This window comes from Branchiostoma floridae, chromosome 18, assembly GCF_000003815.2.
Source record: "Branchiostoma floridae strain S238N-H82 chromosome 18, Bfl_VNyyK, whole genome shotgun sequence".
Lineage (NCBI taxonomy): Eukaryota > Metazoa > Chordata > Leptocardii > Amphioxiformes > Branchiostomatidae > Branchiostoma > Branchiostoma floridae.
Genome location: NC_049996.1, coordinates 17,693,799 through 17,700,364, shown reverse-complemented (window position 1 = coordinate 17,700,364; position 6,566 = coordinate 17,693,799).

Below are 6,566 nucleotides of genomic sequence, written 5' to 3'. Positions count from 1 at the left end.
AAAATCAATTTTCATTTGGTGTAGATCTAGATTATAAACTAAAATGAATGCCACTCAAATATGAAAATTTTCACATAATTTTTATCACATACCTCTTGATTTCTCTTGGCATTAAATTATCTAATATTGATACGGGGCTGTCATTTTTCTAATTTTGCTATATAATCAAATTCTATCAAATGCTACTCAGATTTGACATTTTCTATTTTATGGTATGAAAAATTAATGCCAGGAAATTACATTGTGGACAAAGCAATAGACTCCACTGGATGTAGTAACTGTTATAATATGATGTGCCAGGAAGGATAATAGGATAGGGGAAATGCTGTCTGGAATCAAAAGGATGGACTTCCATTGATGCACCCAAATATTCTAGACTTTGAGAAATCAAAAGAAAACAGAAAAGCAAAACCCAACACCAACTATATTATAAATCAAGAAACAATTTGATCAAAACTGCTTCTTAATTCCTGCAACACATCTGTAGTTCCAACACTATATGCTGTATGTTTTACATTTTACAGACCCTTGGCATTCTGCTACATGTACACAAACTATGATAGTATAAACTTAAGATTTTATCTTCTTAACTCTAGAAGTCTACAGTCATCTATTCCTAGCTTGTCCTGCTAACTGTTCGAAGGATGAGTATTCATAATCCATCAACATGGATCCTTTAGGCAGGTTCCAACACTATTGAAAATTTTTTTGAGGGGAGAAATTAAACAAAAAAGGTTGTGAACCAACATATCCCATTGGAATGGTCCACAGAAAGTGAAGTAATCACTGCGATGCAGAAACAATCGTCCGTCGACGGTGTAAAAAGTCTCTGATGTAATCAAAACCTTCCGGGCTGCGATGTTACACCTCAATTACTTCCCCAGCAGCCAGCACAACCTAACCCTCCAAGATTACCTACCCGCCCAAACCAGCCAAATTACATGTCGGGAAAGATACCACAGATCTATGGACAAAGAAGAAGTGCCTGATGTGAATTTCAATGCCTGATCAGCAGTTACCAAACTAGGATTGAAGTGTTGAAAAATTCCTATTTTCCCAGAACTATCGTAGAATGGAATTTGCTATCACCAAGCATCTTTGCTGGATAGTTTTAAGGAATACTTGCAAAGGTTAGGTGTGACAGGTTGTTTTACGTGGTAGTTCTGTTCTCACAGAGGACAGAGTGCAATCTGCGTTGTAATATAGGATTAATAGGCTTGGGGAACAACATGCAATTCCACAGGGAGAACTTATGTATAGACCATTGGCATGTTGGCTTTGTTTCAAGAGTCCAGTAATTTGGCCCTGAAAGGTTTTCCATCCCCGTGGTTAGGAAGGTACATCAGGTCCTGATCCAGGGTATTTACAACATCAAGGAGGCAGTTACGGAGCATGATTACGGGGTTCAGAAAACAGAGAGGAACCAACATGTATCATCAGAGAGAGCAATCTTCATCAAGGCAACATGCTTTACACAGTGTAAAATAAGGCTTTCAGCAAACTGATGGAAAGTTCACCCTACTCCAAGCACTTATAAAGAGAGCAATTTTCATGAAGGCAAAATGCTTCCCTATTAAGCAGAGTAACATACGGTACTTCACACAGTAAAAAATAAGCTTTTCAGTACACAGAGAAGAACTCAAATACACAAAGAGAGCAATCTTCATCAAAGAAAACACACTTTCTCCTTAGAAGGATAACATACTTTAAACAACTAAGGTTTTCAGTACACAGATAGAAAGTTTACCTTACTATAGTGCACTCAAAAGAGAGCAATTTTCATCAAGGCAAAATGCTTTCCTTCTAAGAAGATTAACATACGGTACTTCACACAGTGAAAAATAAGCTTTTCAGTACACAGAGAAGAACTCAAATACACAAAGAGAACAATCTTCATCAAGAAAAACATACTTTCCTCTTAAGAAGGATGACATACTTTAAACAGTAAAAAATAAGATTTTCAGTACACAGATAGAAAGTTTACCTTATCACAGCGCACTCAAAGAGAGCAATTTTCATCAAGGTAACATACTTTCCTTTTAAGAAGATTAACATACGGTACTTGACACTGTGCAAAATAAACTTTTCAGTACACAGAGAAGAACAAAGAGAGCAATTTTCATCAAGTCACCATACTTTCCTCTTAAGAAGATTAACATACAGTGACACAATGCAAAATAAGATTTTCGGTACACAGAGATAAAAAGCAAAGTGCACTCAGACAGAGCAATTTTCATCAAGGCAGCATGGATTCCTTTTTGAAGGATTGAGAAACTTTTTAAGTATTGCTAATGCTTTCCAAGGAAGCAATTATTGTGCAAAATGAATGATGGCACTAGGGATGGAAACTAACAGAACTAAAATGTACTCAGGAAAAGCAATTATCATCAAGGTACCAGGTTTAAACAATTTCCTCTTTAGAGGATTAACATACTGAAGTATCGTTCCAAGGAAGCAACATTCCATACAAGGAAATTTACAGGAAAATTACACAACTAGAAGATGCACTCCAGTCAGCCATCTTTAACAACACAGTCTTGATTTCTTGGTTGAAAAAAAAACATGTAAAGAAGGTAATCAATTGTGCGTATGTACGTAGAGTTCTGCTGTTACTTTTTGCAAGAATGAGGAGTTCTGTTTCACAGACAGACCAATTAGCTGATAGGTCCACATGTACACATTTCTAACATATTTTACCAAAAAGGACCAAAATCAAAAGACCTCAACCCATTTGGTACTAAAACTATGTTGCATCCTTTCCCCGTAGATTTGCATTCCCATCTTGGAGACAGTAGAAACTGCTTATGGAGACATATTGTAGTCCTGATGGGCCGCGAAGAGGCGCTTAGCCTCATTTCTCGCTCCATCAGTTGTAACTAACAACCCCATTGGTCGATATGATCCACCTTCCGTTAACTTTGATGGATTGGACGAACCAGAGAAAGTGGCAACCAATCAAACAGATAACTTCCATGCTGGTGTGTTACGCCGAAGGGCGGTTATACCGGCTATATAGATACAGATACAGATGCCACCATTAGATCTTTTTACTGGCCAAAAAAGTAAACTTACTCAAGTCTTAGATGTTCTTCAATACCATCATTACCTTTTTCTAGACAATAAAGTAAACGGAAGAAGAAGGTAAACTAACTAAAGTTGTAACTGTATAAAAACTGTATTGGCTGATATCTTTGATGGAAATTATGAAGCAGACTCAACTGATCACTACAGATATTCTTCAATGCCAACATTGTCTTTTAAACAGTTAATTACAAGAACTATTAAAGAATTTCCAAAGATGACCTCCCACATGTAGTTGAGATATCACTATCCTGCACACTGTTTTAATTGAAGCTTCTTTGCATTGTACATGTAAGAACTGCAATGCAATGGATGTCTTCTTCCAACACCCTAATAATGTCTGTATGATATAAAACAAGCATAGTCAAAGCCCATCTTCCACATTCAGTTCAACTGTCCACATCCTGAACATAACATAAAAGAATATTTGAAAAATGTGAACTTTTTGCTAAACACCTAAAATGACTCAGACATCTGCACCTACAAGTACAACATCTAAGATCATAGAGAAATCAACTACGCCTGCCACAACAACTAAGATGACCCAAAGTGCTTCTACTGAAGCAGCTAAGATGCTATCAGCAACTACTTCTTCTGCCACACATAGCATAACGCAAGTTACCACTGCTAAGGCAAGTGCAATCAAGCAAGTAACTACCTCCGCTACAACAGCAAAAATCTGAAAAGTTTCCATTGAGCCATATTCTCTTCATGGAGTCATTAGACCAAGCCTCAGGCTGTCTGCCTGGGTACAAATTAATTGGACAAGCTTCTCATACATCCCCCCACCCCCCCGCCTCCAAGATGTCTAGCTTCTCCTACAGCATCATTAGTTCACACATCTGAAGGGCCTGAATTCTGAAGGAACTAGGAGTTTCCTCTGCAGGGGTTCAATTAGACCACATCAATTCATCATTCTGGTTGTCAAAAATTTCACAGTGAAAAGTCAGTAAGAGGCAACGATGACTACACAAGAAGGACAACTTGAAGCTGGCTATCTTCACTCCCCAAAACTGTCTATATATAAAAAAAACTCCCTGCACTATTTTTTTCTTATCAAAAATGTCTTTAATGAGACTCCTTTGAATTGTACAGGTAAGATCTTCCTTGCCAAGATGTTGTCTTTCAACACACCAATATCTGTATAATATAAAATAAGTGTAGTCAAAGCCCATTTTCTGACTTCACTTCAACTTTCCCTTCAAACTCTTTTAGTTCAGCTTTATGTTTTATATTTCAGTGTTTTAAATTTGAAACGAATCAAACTGGCATGAAGTTGCTTGCATGAATATATTTCAGTCTGGATCTGGAATTGATTGGACACAGTTCAGAATCCCCTGAAGATGTAGTTATTCTTCTTGCTATCTCCATGAAACACGATCAAGTTTTCTCCACAAGGTGTTCAGTTGTGTGCTACTCCAATCTATTCTCTTGGTTCACAGACAACTCAAAGTAAAAACACAGCAGGAGAAAGGCATGAAAGTGGATGGCTTAAAGACCCAGGCTCTCTTTTTATCGATGTTCAAGTTCAGGATTGTTTTTATCAAATTCCAGAGCGAATAAACGAGTGCAGTTCCTGTGTATTGTGTTCCTTCCACTTCCCTCACTAAAGCCTTGGAATTGTAAAATGGGGGTTCTAAATTAATTGGACATGGTTTAGATTGCCCAAAAGATATCCAGTTGTTCCTACATCTCCAGAATTCTCCATGAACCATGAGTTTTCTTCATACAGTGTTCACTTGTATAACACTCTAATCTATTCCCTTTCTTTGCAGACATTTCAACTCAAAGTAAAAATACAGCAAGAAAAAGTTGTGGCTGAAAGACCCGACTCTGTCAGACTTTGTTGATGTTCAAGTTCAGGATTGTTTTTTCCAATTCCAGAGCGAATAAACTGGATTTGCCAGCTCCACACTTCCTGTGTATTGTGTCCCTCTCACCTCTCTCTCTAAAGTCTGGGAATTGTAAAATAGGGATTCTGAATTAATTGGACATGGTTTAGATTGCCCAAAAGATTTCCAGTTGTTCCTACATCTCCAGAATTCTCCATGAAATACGATTGAGTTTTCTCCATAAGATGTTCACTTGTATACTACTCCACTGTACTCCCTTGGTTCAAAGATGACTCAAAGTAAAAAAAAAAAGAAGAATAAAGCGTAAAAGTGGATGGCTGAAAGACCCAGACCCTCTTTTTGTTGATGTTCAAGTTCAGGATTGTAATCTCAGAGCCAATAAACTAGATTTGACAGCAGTTCCTGTCTATTGTGTCCCTCTCACCTATCTCTCTGAAGACTGGTATTGCAGACTGGGGTTCTAGATTAATTGGACATGGTTTAGATTGCTCAAAAGATATCCGGTTGTTCCTACATCTCCAGAATTCTCATGAACTGTGGGGAGCTCAATTATGTACAGTGTCTGCTTCAGGGGCAACATTACTGCAGGGGAATCAATGGAACACTAAGGCAGAGCAAAAGGTGTGGGAGAAGTTATAGATCTAGTAACAGTCGATTGTTTTAGTCACTTTTTCCACAGGAGAAGAACCCATTCTACAAGAAAAGTTTTGAAACGTTCAAAACCATTTCTTCCAGAGTATTTTAGCACAAACTATACAGCAAAATCAATGGTTTATCAGGCAGAGCCGAGGATGTGGGAGAAGTTATAGTCTGATGTCAGCCACTTCTTCTTGTTACTTTAACAACTAAAATAAAACAAATTCTGTGCTGTCAATGAAGTTTAGACATCCAGGTAATAAGGTATACCAAAATCATATCCAGTTGCTTGAGTAAATGCTATTTGGCGTGCAATTCTGTGCTGTCACTTGAAGTTTTTGAAACGGTCAAAACCATTATTTGTAGAGCGCTTTGCCTTACAGTATCTCAGCACAATCTAAGCTTGATAAGTATCCAAACAGGGTAATAATTTCATTGTAATTGGAAGAAAAAACAAATTGAAATGTTTTTCTGCCATAAATCCTATTTTGCACAATGCTACTAAAAGTTTTTGAAACAGTCAAAACCATTATTTGTAGAGTGCTTTGCCTTACTTATCACAGCACAAACTAGGCTTGATAAGTATCCAAACGAGGTAATCTTTTCATTGTAATTGGAAGAAAAAACAAATTGAACTGTTTTTCTGCCATAGATCTTAGCTTGCAAAATGCCTACTTCAGTCTGTCGATGTTATATTTTCATCAGTAAAATAATTCCCAATCAATTGAACAAGATACAACATTTACTTTTAAGGCTAAACTAAGTCATCTTCTTAGCTCAATCACAGTCAGTATATCAGTTTTAACATCAGTATTTTTGCCATCATAAAAATGATCTGGGACATCTAAAAGAAAGAAATTTTCAAGGGAACAAAGAGGAAACTTAAATTTGATTGAACTTCATGGAGTGAAAGAAGAAAAATTCTAGGAAAAATTCATCTGCCACAGTCAGCTTCAGAAACAAGCATTTCACCCCCTGAACAATGATTTATGACAA